This window comes from Salvelinus sp. IW2-2015, unplaced genomic scaffold, assembly GCF_002910315.2.
Source record: "Salvelinus sp. IW2-2015 unplaced genomic scaffold, ASM291031v2 Un_scaffold4549, whole genome shotgun sequence".
In the NCBI taxonomy this organism is placed as follows: domain Eukaryota; kingdom Metazoa; phylum Chordata; class Actinopteri; order Salmoniformes; family Salmonidae; genus Salvelinus; species Salvelinus sp. IW2-2015.
This window is the reverse complement of record NW_019945819.1, coordinates 24,921-41,870: the sequence shown is the minus strand read 5'-3', so window position 1 is coordinate 41,870 and position 16,950 is coordinate 24,921. Positions and strand designations below refer to the sequence as shown.

Genomic DNA, 16,950 nt, shown 5'->3' with positions numbered 1-16,950 from the left:
TAGTGGTTATTAGAGGTACTGACTGTGAGAGACAGGTAGCCTAGTGGTTATAGAGGACTGGATGTGTGGAGACAGGTAGCCTAGTGGTTTATTAGAGGCACTGACATGGGGAGACCAGGTAACCTAGTGGTATAAGAGGATGACTGGGAGACAGGTAGCCTAGTGGTTATAGAGGACTGACTTGAGGCAGCAGGTAAGCCTAGTGGTATGAGGACTGACTGGGGAGACAGCTAAGCATGCGTGGGTAAGAGCGACCTGACGTATAACAGGTAAACAATGGTGGTTAAATAAGGATCGACTGGGAGACAGGTTAAACATGTGGTATTAGAGTGAACTGACTGGGGAGACAGGTCACATAGTGGTTATAGAGGACTGACTGGCAGACAGGTAACATAGTGGTTAAGAGACATGACTGGGGGAAGCATAGTAAATGTATACAACCAAGTTAGATGTGTCTATTTGAGGGATAAAGTCATGGTGACAACCCATCTGTCTTGGTGGTTTAATTAATATCTTTGATGATCTCATAGTTTCCGCCAAGGCAGAGCTAGTCCTTCCTGGGTTTATATGATCCCCCCATCTAGTTCCTCGCCAAGGCCAGCTAGCTAGTCTCTTCCTGGGGGTTATTATGTGGATCCCCATTAGTTTCCGTCAAGGCAGCAGCCTATGCTCTTCCTGGGGTATTATGGATCCGCATTAGTTTCTGCAAGTGCAGCAGCTATCTCCTGGGTTTAATTATGGTATCCATTATTCCTGTCAAGGCAGCAGCTACTCTTCCTGGGGTTTATTATGGATCCCCATTAGTTCCTGTCAAGGCAGCAGCTACTCTTCCTGGGGTTTATTATGGATCCCCATTAGTTCCTGTCAAGGTAGCAGCTACTCTTCCTGGGGTTTATTATGTATCCACATTAGTTCCTGTCAAGGCAGCAGCTACTCTTCCTGGCGCCTCCCATAGTCATATTGGGGATTGTGAAGAGACCTCTGGTGGCACATACTTGTGGGGTATGCATGGGTGTCTGAGCTGTATGCTAGTAGTTTAAACAGACAGATCGGTACATTCAGCTTGTCAATACTTCTTACAAAACAATGAATCAATCAATCAAATGTATTTATAAAGCTCTTTTTACAACAGCCGATGACACAAAGTGATAAACAGAAACACAGCCTAAATATCCTAACAGCAAGAAATGCTGATGTAGAAGCATTTGGAAAAACTCCCGAGAAAGGCAGGAATCTTGGATGAAACTTAGAGAGGAACCAGGCTCTGAGCGGTGGCCAGTCCTCTTCTGGCTGTGCCAGGTGGAGATTATAACAGAACATGTCCAAGATGTTCAAATGTTCATAGATGACCAGCAGGGTCAGATAATAATAATCACAGTGGATGTCAAGGGTGCAACAGGTCAGCACCTAAATGTCAGTTGGCTTTTCATAGCCGATCATTCAGAGTTTGAGACAGCAGGTGAGATAGAGAGAGAGAGTCGAAAACAGCAGGTCTGGGACAAATTAGCACGTCCAGTGAACAGTTCAGGGTTCCATAGCCGCGGTCTGAACAGTTGAAACTGGAGCAGCAGCACGACCAGGTAGACTGGGGACAGCAAGGAGTCATCAGGCCAGGTAGTCCTGAGGCATGGTCCTCCGGGACCTGCGTCTTGTGACCGTAGCGTACGTGTAGGTATGTACGTTAGGACCAAATCAGAGAGATAGATAGGAGRAAGCCCATGTAATGCTTTGTAGGTTAGCAGTAAAACCTTGAAATCAGCCCTAGCCTTAACAACAGGAAGTGTAGATTTGTACCAAATGCTTTTAGGTGTTGATGATTTGATTACTGATTTGTCCCATTAAATATTAACTTACTAACTTATTCCACCCATTCTGAAACTGCAGCGCTTTGTTAAACTGTCATTACAGTCGCTGTCAGTACTGTGGTAGCTGACGTGTATAGTGTTGCGTCATCCGCATACATAGACACACTGGCTTTACTCAAAAACAGTAAGGGGCCTAGAAAGCTGCCCTGGGGAATTCCTGATTCTTTATGGATTATGTTGGAGAGGCTTCCATTTAGAAAAATAGGTATAAAGTGATGTGTGTTTATCAGAGGGTTAAAGTGGACGTCAGATTTCTCTTTGACCTTGTGTACAATTGGAAATCACCTAGAATCTTTTTTCTGAGGCTTCCCTTTCACACCCCTCCTGAGGCGGATAGCGTGACAGCTCTGTCACCTCAGCACCTGGTCGTATGCAAGTGTTAATGTCCCCACCTCAGCTGATCTACTGACCCGAACACCTACTCATGGACATATGTGTGTGTGTGTGTGTGTGTGTGTGTGTGTGTGTGTGTGTGTGTGTGTGTGTGTGTGTGTGTGTGTGTTGTGTGTGTGGTGTGTGGTGTGTGTGTGTGTGTTGTGTGTTGTGTGGTGTGTGTGTGTGTGTGTGTGTGTGTGGTGTGTGGGTCACCTGTCACTCAGAAAAAGCACATTCCTGCCTTCTAAAATAACCCCCTCTTCCTCGCTCCCCTCTCCTCTCCCTCTCCTCTCCCTCTCTCCCCCCTACTCTCCTTCTCCTCTCCTCTCAATTCAATTTCAGTTAAATTTAAGGGGCTTTATTGGCATGGGAAACATATGTTTACATTGCCAAGCAAGTGATGTAGATATTATACAAAAGTGAAATAAACAATGAAAATGAACAGCAAACTTACACTCACAGAAGTTCCAAAAGAATAAAGACATTAAATGTCATTGTCTATATACAGTGTTGTAACGATGTACAAATATTTAAAGTACAAAAGGGAAATAATAAACATAAATATGGGTTGTATTTACAATGGTGTTTGTTCTTCACTGGTTGCCCTTTTCTTGTTGCAACAGGTCACAAATCGTGCTGCTGTGATGGAACACTGTGGTATTCACCCAGTAGATATGGGAATTTATCAAAATTGGGTTGTTTTCTAATTCTTTTGTGAGTCTATGTAATCTGAGGGAAATATGTGTCTCTAATATGGTCATACATTTGGCAGGAGGTTAGGAAGTTCAGCTCAGTTTCCACCTCATTTTGTGGGCAGTGTGCACATAGCCTGTCTTCTCTTGAGAGCCATGTCTGCCTACGGCGGCCTTCTCAATAGCAAGGCTATGCTCACTGAGTCTATACATAGTCAAAGCTTTCCTTAACATTGGGTCCAGTCACAGTGGTCATGTTTCTGCCACTGTGTACTCTCTGTTTAGGGCCAAATAGCATCTAGTTTGCTCTATTTCTTAGAAAAATTCTTTCCAATGTGTCAAGTAATTATCTTTTTGTTTCCTCATGATTTGGTTGGGTCTAATTGTGTTGCTGTCCGGGGCGGTGTGTTGTGTTTGTGAACAGAGTCCCAGGACCAGCTGCTTAGGGGACTCTTCTCCAGGTTCATCTCTATTAGGTGATGGCTTTGTTATGGAAGATTTTGGAATTACTACTCTACTCTCCCTCTCCTCCCCCTACTCCCCTCCCCCTCTCCTCTCCCTCCTCTCCCTCCCCCTCCCCCTACTTTCCCACTTCTCCCTCTCCTCTCCCTCTCCTCCACTCTCCTCCCCTCTGCTCTCTTACCCTACTCTCCTCCCCCTCTCTCTCCCTCTCCTCCCCTCCCTCTCCCTCTCCTCTCCCTACCCTACTCTCCTCCACTCTCCTCTCCCTCTCCTCTTTACCCTACTCTCCTCCCCCTCTCCTCTCTTACCCTACTCTCCTCCCCCACTCCTCTCCTCTCCCCCCCTCTCCTCTCCCTCTCCCTCCTACCTACTCTCCTCCACTCTCCTCTCCCTCTCCTCTCTTACCCTACTCTCCTCCCCCTCTCTCTCCCTCTCCCCTCTCTCCTCTCCTCTCCTACCCTACTCTCCTCTCCTTCTTTTCCTCCCTCATCCATTGTGCTCTGCTCTAGTCAGGACCTCCCCTTCAACACACACACACACTGGCCACAACACACACAGATCCGCTGTGCTAGCTGTGACCCGTCTGGGTTGAGAGTACAGCAGCATGACTCGGTCAGTCATGTCTGTTAGTGTTCTCAGGGATCCCAAGTTTGTAAAATCAGTCATAAGCTATGACAAACACACAGCGTAGGGTCCGTCACGTCCGTCCACATGTACTAACCACACACACCACAGACCAAGTCCTATCTTCGTCCCTACCTCTGACACACAGGACCAAGTCTATCTTCGTCCTACCCTCTGACACCACAGGACAAGTCCTATCTTCGTCCCTACCTCTGACACCACAGGACCAAGTCCTATCTTCGTCCCTACCCTCTGACACCACAGGACCAAGTCCTACTTTCGTCCCTACCCTCTGACAGCACAGAACCAAGTCCTATCGTCGTCCCTACCCTCTGACACCACAGGACCAATCCTATCTTCGTCCTACCCTCTGACACCACAGGACCAAGTCCTATCTTCGTCCCTACCCTCTGACACACAGGACCAAGTCCTATCTTCGTCCCTACCCTCTGACAGCACAGAACCAAGTCCTATCTCGTCCCTACCCTTGACACCACAGGACCAAGTCCTATCTTCGTCCTACCCTCTGACACCACAGGACCAAGTCCTATCTTCGTCCCTACCCTCTGACAGCACAAGGACCAAGTCCTATCTTCGTCCTACCCTCTGACACCACAGGACCAAGTCCTATCTTCGTCCCTACCCTCTGACAGCACAGGACAAGTCCTATCTTCGTCCCTACCCTCTGACAGCACAGAAACCAAGTCCTATCGTCGTCCCTACCCCTTGACAGCACAGGACCAAGTCCTATCTTGTCCCTACCCTCTGACACCACAGGACCAAGTCCTATCTTCGTCCCTACCCTCTGACAGCACAGGACCAAGTCCTATCGTCGTCCCTACCTCTGACACCACAGGAACCAAGTCCTATCTTCGTCCCTACCCTCTGACACCACAGGACCAAGTCCTATCGTTCGTCCCTACCCTCTGACACCACAGGACCAAGTCCTATCTTCGTCCCTCCTCTGACAGCACAGAACCAAGTCCTATCGTCGTCCCTACCCTCTGACACACAGACAAGTCCTATCTTCGTCCCTACCCTCTGACACCACAGGACCAAGTCCTATCTTCGTCCCTACCCTCTGACACCACAGGACCAAGTCCTATCTTCGTCCCTACCCTCTGACAGCACAGAACCAAGTCCTATCGTCGTCCCTACCTCTGACACCACAGGACCAAGTCCTATCTTCGTCCCTACCCTCTGACACCACAGGACAAAGTCCTATCTTCGTCCCTACCCTCTGACAGCACAGGACCAAGTCCTATCTTCGTCCCTCCCTCTGACACCACAGGACCAAGTCCTATCTTCGTCCCTACCCTCTGACAGCACAGGACCAAGTCCTATCTTCGTCCCACCCTCTGACAGCACAGAACCAAGTCCTATCGTCGTCCTACCTCTGACGCACAGGACCAAGTCCTATCTTCGTCCCTACCTCTGACACCACAGACCAAGTCCTATTCTTCGTCCCTACCCTCTGACAGCACAGGACCAAGTCCTATCGTCGTCCCTACCCTCTGACACACAGGACCAAGTCCTATCTTCGTCCCTACCCTCTGACACCACAGACCAAGTCCTATCGTCGTCCCTACCCTCTGACACCACAGGACCAAGTCCTATCTCATCCCTACCTCGGACAGTACGAACCAAGTCTTATCGTCGTCCCTACCCTCTGACACCAACAGGACCAAGTCCTATCTTCATCCCTACCCTCTGACACCACAGGACCAAGTCCTATCTTTGCCCTACCCTCTGACAGCACAGAACAAGTCCTATCGTCGTCCCTACCCTCTGACACCACAGGATCAAGTCCTATCTTCGTCCCTACCCTCTGACACCACAGGACCCAGTCTTATCTTCGTCCCTACCCTCTGACAGTACAGAACCAAGTCCTATCGTCGTCCCTACCCTCTGACAGCACAGAACCAAGTCCTATCTTCGTCCCTACCCTCTGACACCACAGGACCAAGTCCTATCTTCGTCCCTACCCTCTGACACCACAGGACCAAGTCCTATCTTCGTCCCTACCCTCTGACCGCACAGCCAAGTCACTCAAGATCTTCTGTGAAATTAGACGTCCATCCAGGTCAGGCAAAGCCATTAAAACCGGCCATGCGATAACGGTGAGCTTACTACCATCAAGTAGGATCTGTTATCAGGGTTTTTTTTAAACCAGGCAGAGAACTTTTTTTTAGTTGAAGTCATATACTGCGTTTCAATACAATTAAAACTCGTTCAAATGCTATTTGGAGAAGAGAAAAAAAACAGTCTAAAATGACTCCAGCCATTATCACCTTGGCTGCTGTAGGTTCATTCACCTCAGTCCATCTACCAACACCTAGTCTATTAGCTACACAGCTGTAATGTTATAAAGAGTGGAGATATGAGACGTGATTCTCACAGCATCAGGACTGTTCAGTCAGCTGTAATCAGGACATAAAATCATCAACTCGCTTTTCTCAAATTACAACACATTCACATTTGGATTCCTAGGCATTACTAATTAAGCTCCGCACAATCAGACATCAACGTAGCACACAGATTATCATATTATCACGATCACATGACGTATTAGAATATTACTTACGATTCTGTATTAATATCAGCGATCTACTGGTAAAAAAAAAGGTGGGTAACGGGTAAACTAGAAACTGTATTGTTTGGATGTTGATAGGTCCTGTGGAGATGTTCATATTGAAACATTCAGTGGTTGTATTTTAATGTAGGTCTATAGGGAAGATAGGTCCTGTGGAGATGTTTATATTGAAACATTCAGTGGTTGTATTTAATGTAGGTCTATAGGGAAGATAGGTCCTGTGGAGATGTTTTATATTGAAACATACAGTGATTGTATTTAATGTAGGTCTATAGGGAAGATAGGTCCTGTGGAGATGTTCATATTGAAACATACAGTGATTGTATTTTAATGTAGACCTATAGGGAAGATAGGTCCTGTTGAGATGTTATATTTAAACACATTGGTTGTATTTTAATGTCGACCTATAGGGAAGATAGGTCCTGTGGAGATGTTATATTGAAAACACAGTGGTTGTATTGTAATGTAGGTCTATAGGGAAGATAGGTCCTGTGGAGATGTTTATATTGAAAAATACAGTGGTTGTATTTTAATGTAGGTCTATAGGGAAGATAGTCCTGTGGAGATGTTCATATTGAAACATACAGTGATTGTATTTTAATGTAGACCTATAGGGAAGATAGGTCCTGTTGAGATGTTATATTAAACACAGTGGTTGTATTTAATGTCGACCTATAGGGAAGATAGGTCCTGTGGAATGTTATATTGAAACACAGTGGTTGTATTGTAATGTAGGTCTATAGGGAAGATAGGTCCTGTGGAGATGTTTATATTGAAACATACAGTGGTTGTATTGTAATGTAGGTCTGTAGGGAGGATAGGTCCTGTGGAGATGTTATATTGAAACATATCTTCTCTTTTTAAGTTGCTAACCTGTTTGATAAGATTAGTACATATTTTCTCATGGGACCGCACATCGGACCCCGACCCCAAGTTTGGGAACCACTGTACTAGCTTCTCTCTTTGCTTGCTTCCTCTCTCACTCTCTGTCTCCTCTGTCTCCTGCTGAGATTGGCTTCTTACTTCATCCCTCTAGCTGGCTAAGTAATACTACCATTCTCAGAGAGTGGGTTTTTAGTTGTTTGGGGGATATCTGTAGATATGGCAGGAGTCACTGTATGGCTTTTAAATGTGGCAAACACACAGCAGCGTCTCTAGTTTTGCCTATTTCTCTAGTGAGCACGTTTTCACAAAGCGACACGAGTAGAACTCAGTCATATCAAGAAGATAAGCGTGAGTGCTCTATAAAGTGATAAAAATAATAAAATAAAATGTTGGGATCCATATTTAGATGATCCGTAATTGATTTTCTTTATTTGTACAAAATCTATATTTGTATTATTTCTGTATTTTTTTCAAATTTGAAAAAATGACAAAGGTCCGGACCTCACTGTCCTCATATGTCTTATGAACAACAATATAAATGCAACATGTAAAGTGTTGGTCCCATGTTTCATGAGCTGAAATAAAAGATCCCAGAATGTTTCCATAAGCACTGTACAGAAAGCCAATTTCTCTCAAATGTTGTGCAAAAATGTGTTTACATCCCTGTTTACATCCCTATCTTTGCCAAGACGATTCATCCACCTGACAGGTGTAGCATATCAAGAAGCTGATTAAACAGCATGGTCATTACACAGGTGCACCTTGTGCTGGGACATTAAAAGGCCACTCTAAAATGTGCAATTTTGTCTCACAACAGAATGCCACAGATGTCCCAAGATTTTAGGGTGTCTGTAATTGGAACGCTGGCTGCAGGAATGTCCACCAGAGCTGTTGCCAGATAAATGTATATTCATTTCTCTACCATAAGCCGCCTTCAAAGTCTTTTTAGGGAATTTGGCAGTACATCCAACCGACCTCACAACCACAGACCACGTGTAATCACGTCAGCCCCGGATCTCCACATCAGGCATCTTCACCTGCGGGTTCTTCTGAGACCCGGACAGCTGATGAAACTGAGGAGGATTTCTCTCTTTAATGAAGCCCTTTTGTGGGAAAAAATAAATCTGGTTGGCTGAGCCTGGCTCCCCAGTGGGTGGGGCTGGCTCCTATGCCCTCCCAGGCACACCCATGGCTGAGCTCTTGCCCAGTATTCAAATCCATAGATTAGGGCCTAAGGAATTTATTTCAATTGACTGATTTCCTTAAATTAACTGAATACCATTTATTAATTGTTGCATGTTGTGTTTACGTTTTAGTTCAGTATAGTTCCAGGCTGCTTGGGTTAGGGCTCCGCGTGTTCAGCACATAGACACTCGTTTTTCATTTGTTGGCTTTTTGTTTTAAGCCTTCCCAAACCTTAACCTTTAACCTTTGAAATGTTCTGTTTACAAGGGTTTCGACTTCTGATTCTGAGATTCTGTAAGAGCTTGATCATTGCATCCAACACATACACACACACACACACACCATCTTTCTCTCTCACTCACTCACACACACACACACACACACACACACACACACCACACACACACACACACACACACACACACACACACACACACACACCACACACACACACACACACACACACACACACCACCCACACACACACACACACACACACACACACACACACACACACACACACATTTGATGCTTGATATATTACAAAAGGATTGTGTGAAACAGGTTCTCTGTGGTTAGTGTGTAATAATATTATACTTTTATTGTTTTTTTTGGCTCATGAAGCTGCTTGTCCGTCATAGACAGAGGCCAGGCAGAACGCTGTGTGTTGGCAGTGTGTGGTGTGTTTGTGTGTGTGTGTGTGTGTGTGTGTGTGTGTGTGTGTGTGTGTATCGGCAGTAAGTGCGTTAGGTCACATGACCCACCATTAACACAGTTCATTATGTATAAAGGTTATAAGCAGTTATGACACCTTTAAGTCAAATAGTTAAAACATGCCACACACACACAACGTGTGATGTAAGTCCTATTCCTTATATAGTGCACTACTTTAGGCCAGAGCTTCATAGGGCTGCTTTATAGGTTTCCATCCAGGAGAAATGCACTACATAAGGAATAGGGAAACATTGCAGATTGCCTGATACTGTATCTTTGGCATGGGAATACAGCCATCCATCCTTTATAACACCATTCATATATCTCAGTATGCCTCTCACTATGTCAACTCTGTTCCTAGGAGCTGTGTGAGGTTCTAACTGTTCACAGACGCTGTATAGGAGACCACAGGTGCTGAAGCGTTCCTGGTGTTTATTTCCCGATTCTTCTCGATGTTGAATCTCCAGCTCCGCGGCTGGTTGGTCGGTAGGGTGTGTTTATTCTCTCGGGTCTCCAGTCTTGTACCGGACCCCCAGATCCCCTCCAACGCAGCTGTTTCAGTCTCTCTGAAGCTTCTGTTAATTTAGTKTTTTAATAACATACTTAGGAACAACAACAACAACGTCCCTTTAGTCAGCGGAGTTTGCCGTTCTCTCTTTATCTTTCTTAGCGCTCAAACAAACGTCACTAAAGCTGTCTCGCTCTGTTTCCTCCATCTCTCTCCATCTCTCCATCTCTATCTGTCTCCCCATAGGTCRGTGAGATGTCTCATCAATCCTCATTGGCTGGTGGTTTATTCCAGAGTTCCAAACCCATGCCCTACCCGGAGCAGCAGCTATTTCCCATAGCAACCCTGGGGGTCAGGGTCGGAGTATTTCTCAGCCCATGTGGGTAGTGACCTGTGAAGCCCCTCCCCCTGACTGGCTGCCAGCCATTCCCAGCGTCCGAGAGTCAAACAGGAAGTTGGCCTGCTGGCCTCCACTGAGCATGCCCAGACTGTCCGCCAGGGTTCCGCTGGGTGAGGAGCCGAGAAAAGCGTTCTGATTGGCTGCAGTGGCAGAAGGAGCCGCCATCTTGTCTGGGCTGGCAACCAGGCGGGGGGAGGGGGGGAAGGCGTAACCGTAGAGACCGTAAGGGGGGGAGTGGAGGCGGAGACTTCCATAACCCTGGTGGGCGGGGTTTTGTAGATAGCCAATCTGAGAGGGAGGGAGGGACATAGAGCAAAATCCTTCGGTGTCATAGGCTGACGGTCCTCGCGACGTAGGAGAGGGGAAGGGCTCGGGGAGGTTACTGTAGCGATGTAGGGGTGTGTGTGTCGGCCTGCTGCAGGTGTAGTCCGGGGGAGAGAGAGGCCACACCTGGAAGGGGGAGGAGCAAGGAGAGGAGGAGAGCAGGTGAGGCGATCCAACACCTCCGTGGGGCCCTGGGGCTCCTGCAGAGTGACAGACACAGAGTAACATCAGAAAACTAAACTAATCAGTTACATTTTACATTGACCTTTTATTCATCTAACAGACACTCTAATCCAGACCAACTTCCAGTCAACTAAGGTAGATACAAGGACCACATTTCACAGTCACAGTCAGTTCAACTAAAACCACATATCACAGTCAGTTCAACTAAAACCACATATCACAGTCACAGTCAGTACAACTAAAACCACATATCACAGTCACAGTCAGTTTTCAACTTTAAAACCACATATCAACAGTCCAAGTCAGTACACTAAAAAACCACATATCACAGGTCAGTTCAACTAAAAACACATATCACAGTCACAGTCATACAAACTAAAACCACATATCACAGTCACAGTCAGTTCAACTAAAACCACAATCACAGTCAGTCACTAACAACCACATATCACAGTCAGTCATACAACTAAAACCACATTATCACAGTCAGTTCAACTAAAACCACATATCACAGTCCACAGTCAGTACAACTAAAACCACATATCACAGTCACAGAGTTCAACTAAAACCACATATCACAGTCACAGTCAGTACAACTAAAACCACATATACAGTCACAGTCAGTTCCAACTAAAACCACATATCACAGTCACAGTCAGTACAACTAAAACCACATATCACAGTCAGTTCAACTAAAACCACATATCACAGTCACAGTCAGTTCAACTAAAACACATATCACAGTCAGTTCAACTAAAACCACATATCACAGTCACAGTCAGTTACAACTAAAACCACATATCACAGTCAGTTCAACTAAAACCACATATCACAGTCAGTTACAACTAAAACCACATATCACAGTCAGTTCAAACTACAACCACATATCACAGTCACAGCTTCAACTAAAACCACATATCTCCACAGTCAGTTCAACTAAAACCACATATCACAGTCAGTTCAACTAAAACCACAATATCACAATGTCACAGTCAGTACAACTAAAACACATATCAACGTCACAGTCAGTACAAACTAAAAACCACATATCACAGTCACAGTCAGTTCAACTAAAACCACATATAACAGTCACAGTCAGTTCAACTAAAACCACATATACAGTCACAGTCAGTTCAACTAAAACCACATATAACAGTCACAGTCAGACAACTAAGACCACATATCACAGTCAGTTCACACTAAAACCACATATCACAGTCACAGTCAGTTCAACTAAAACCACATATACAGTCACAGTCAGACAACTAAAACACATAATCACAGTCAGTTTCAACTAAAACCACATATCACAGTCAGTTCAACTAAAACCACATTCACAGTCACAGTCAGTTCAACTAAAACCACATATCACAGTCAGTTCAACTAAAACCACATATCACAGTCACAGTCAGTACAACTAAAACATATCACAGTCACAGTCAGTTCAACTAAAACCACATATCACAGTCACAGTCAGCAACTAAGACACATAATCACAGTCACAGTCAGTACAACTATAAACACATATCACAGTCACAGTCAGTACAACTAAAACCCACATATCAACAGTCACAGTCATTACAACTAAAACCACATATCACTAGTCACAGCCAGTACAACTAAACCACATATCACGCCAGTCAGTTCAACTAAAAACCACATATCAAGTCACAGTCAGTTCAACTAAAACACATATACAGTCAGTACAACTAAAACCACATATCACAGTCACAGTCAGTTCAACTAAACCACATATCACAGTCACAGTCAGTACAACTAAAACACATACACAGTCACAGTCAGTTCAACTAAAACACAATATCACAGTCACAGTCAGTTACAACTAAAACCACATATCACAGTCACAGTTCAACTAAAACCACATATCACAGTCAGTTCAACTAAACACATATCAAGTCCAGTCATTCAACTAAAACCACATATCACAGTCACAGTCAGTCAACTAAAACCACATATCACAGTCACAGTCATAAACTATAACACCATATCACAGTCACATCATACACTAACAGTCACAGTAGTTCAACTAAAACCATATATCACAGTCAAGTCATTTACAACTAAATCACATATCACAGTCATTTCAACTAAAACCACATATCAACACATCATTACAACTAAAACAATATCACAGTCAAGTTCAACTAAAACCACATACCACACCCATCACAGTCAGTTCAACTAAAACCAATATCACAGTCAAGTCAACAACTAAAACCACATATCACAGTCAGTTTCAACTAAAACACATATCACAGTCACAGTCAGTACAACTAAAACCACATATCAACATTCACGTCATACAACTAAAACCACATATCACAGTCACAGTTAAACTAAAACCACATATCAACAACGTCAGTTCAACTAAAACACACACAGTCACAGTCAGTTCAACTAAAACCACATATCACAGTCATTCAACTAAAACACATATCACAGTCACAGTCAGTCAACTAAACAACATATCCATCACAGTCAGTTCAACTAAAACACATATCACAGTCACAGTCTACAAACTAAACCACATATCACAGTCACAGTCAGTTCAACTAAAACCACATATCACAGTCACATCAGTCAACTAAAACCACATATCACATTCACAGTCAGTACAACTAAAACCACATATCACAGTCAGTTCAACTAAAACCACATAATCACAGTCAGTCAACTAAAACCACATTCAAGTCACAGTCAGTTCAACTAAAACCACATATCACAAGTCCAGTTCAAACTAAAACCACATATCAAACAGTCACAGTCAGTACAATAAAACCACATATCACAGTCACGTCAGTTCAACTAAAACCACATATACATCACAGTCAGACAACTAAACCACAATATCACAGTCACGTCAGTAAACTAAAACCACATATCACAGTCAGCAGTCAGTACAACTAAAACCACATATCACAGTCACAGTCATTACAACTAAAACCACATATACAAGTCACAGTCAGTACAACTAAGAACCACATCATCACAGGTCACAGTCAGTCAACTAAAACCACATATCACAGTCACAGTCAGTTCAAAAAACTACAATCCATTCACAGTCAGACAACACTATACAGTCTATCAACTAAGACCACATATCACAGTCACAGTCAGTCAACTAAAACCACATATCACAGTCAGTCAGTCCTAACAAACCACATATCACAGTCACAGTCATTACAACTAAACACATACACAGTTCAGTTCCAACTAAAAACCACATATCACAGTACAGTCAGTTCAACTAAAACCACATATCAGCACGTCAGTTCAACTAAAACCACATATCACAGTCAACAGTCAGTTTACCTAACACCACATATCACAGTCACAGTCAGTTCAACTAAAACCACATATCACAGTCACAAGTCAGTAACAACTAAAACCACATATCACCAGTCACAGTCAGTACAACATAAACCACATACCACAGTACAAGTCAGTTCAACTAAAACCATATATCACGTCACAGTCAGTTACAACTAAAACACATATCACAGTCACGTTCAACTAAAAAACATTCACAGTCACAGTCAGTTACAACTAAAAACCACATATCACAGTCAGTTCAACTAAAACCACATATCACAGTCAGTTCAACTAAAACCAAATCACAGTCAGTTCAACTAAAACCACATTCCAGTCACAGTCATTCAACTAAAACCACATATCACAGTCACAGTCAGTTCAACTAAAACCACATATCACAGTCACAGTCAGTAACTAAAACCACATATCACAGTCACAGTCAGTACAACTAAACCACATACACAGTCACAGTCCAGTTCAACTAAACCATTATATCCATCCAGTCAGTACACTAAAAATACATACACATCAGTCAAACTAAAACCACATATCACAGTCACATCAGTACAACTAAAACCACATATCACAGTCACAGTCAGTACAACTAAACCACATACACAGTCACAGTCAGTCTCAACTAAAACCACATATCACAGTCACAGTCAGTACAACTAAAACCACATATCACAGTCCATTTCAACTAAGACCACATATCACAGTCCACAGTCAGTACAACTTAAACCACATATCACATTCCAGATTCATCACAACTAAAACCACATATCACAGTCAGTAACTAAAACCACAAATCACAGTCAGTTCAACAAAAACCACATATCACAGTCAGTCAGACACTAAAACCACATACACAGTCAGTTCAACTAAAACCAATATCACAGTCACAGTCAGGTTAAAACTAAAAACCACATTACAAGTCACAGTCAGTTCACCTAAAACCACATATCACAGTCACAGTCAGTTCAACTAAAAACCATATATCACAGTCAGTTCACTAAAACCAATAACAGTCAAGTCATTACAACTAAAACACATAATCAGCAGTCAAGTTCAACATAAGACCAACATATCACAGTCATCAGTCAATATAAACCACATATCACAGTCAGCAGTCAGTAACACTAAAACCACATATCACAGTCAGTTCAACTAAACCACATACTCAAGTCACGTCAGTACAAAAACTAAACCACATATCACATTACAGTCTACAACTAAAACACATATCACAGTCAGTCAACTAAACCACATATCACAGTCAGTATCAACTAAAACCATATTCACAGTCACAGTATCAACTAAAAACCACATATCACAGTCACGTCAGTATAACTAAACCATATCACAGTCCACAGTCAGTACAACTAAACCAACATATCACAGTCACAGTCAGTACAACACTACAGTCACAGTCATACACTAAACCACATATCTCACAGTCAACAGTCAGTACAAACTAACAACACATATCACAGTCACAGTCAGTTCTAACTAAAACCACACACATAGAGCCAGGTAGTACATAACTACATAACCCGGGTACTATCTCTTAGAGGTGCACACATCAGTACACTTACCTAAACACACACTACTCACTCACGCTCAAACCCGGTCGAGCTACTAGGACTATAAACCCAACTTCCCACAGTAAAAGGTCGTCACAGCTCCTTATGCTACACCACTAACGACATAGTCCATATGGCTCACGAGTCAGATGAACTTTACTAAACACAGACATATCACACGTCACACGTCCGTAGAACTGAAAACCACATCATCACACTTGTCAGTACAACTAGACCACATGCGGATCACTAAGGTCACAGTAAGTGTACGAACTAAACACTTGCCATCGCACATGTCACAAGTCAGTACAACGTGAAACGCCCGATAAGAGAGTCCAGTCCAGTTAAACAAGAGAACACCATCATCACGGTACAGTAAGCCACGTCAGTTACCACACTTAAAACGCTAATATCACAGTTAGGTACAGGACTCAAAACACTATATCACAGGTCACACCCAGGTCAGTGGGTTCACAACTACGAAGACAGGCCGCCCAGTCAGGGGAACGGGGCTCTACATATTTTACCCTACAACCTCCAGCGAGTGCCAGTTCAAACTAACTTCCACATATACAGGCTCACCAGTCGTTACAAATCAAAACACATATCACAGTCAGTTCAACTCACAAGACCGGCACAAATCACAGGTTCAGCAGTCAGTGGGCTATCAAGCTAACACACCATATCCAGCAGGTCGATAGTCACTTAGCAACTAACCTACATCATCACAGTCGACAGTCAGTTCGGACAAAACGGCGGCACCATACTCAGAGTCCCTACAAGTCCACCTTCCACTCTCAAAACCACATATCACCAAGCGACGTACAGGTTCAAAGCTAAAGCCACGATATCACAGTCAACCATTGTCCAGCCCCTACACACAGAGCTAAAAGTCGACATAATTACACAGTCAGCAGTCAGTCTCAACTAAACGACACATATCGAGCCATGTCACAGTCAGTACGAACGAAAAACCTCGGAGCCGCGGCCTACCGTAAAAATCGATGTACTAGTGCCGGGACCGGGAGTTCCACGCCGCGGGTGGAGCAGACTAAAGAGATATGCAGCGGACGTGCGGACGTTGCGTTTGAGTGCAGTTCCATCACTGAATATACCTTCCCGAATACTCACCAATCACCCAGTCAGTTACGACAATCTAAACCACATAGTCAACACGAGCAGTCACAGTGGCGGTCACACACGTATCCCGGCTCGCGGGTGCGG

General features: G+C 43.8%; 1 pseudogene; it reads right to left on the bottom strand.

Annotated features, from left to right (window-relative positions):
• Positions 1-9,256: 9,256 nt before the first annotated feature.
• Positions 9,257-16,950, bottom strand: part of LOC112077422 (T-box transcription factor TBX18-like) — a 25,021-nt pseudogene continuing 17,327 nt past the window's right edge.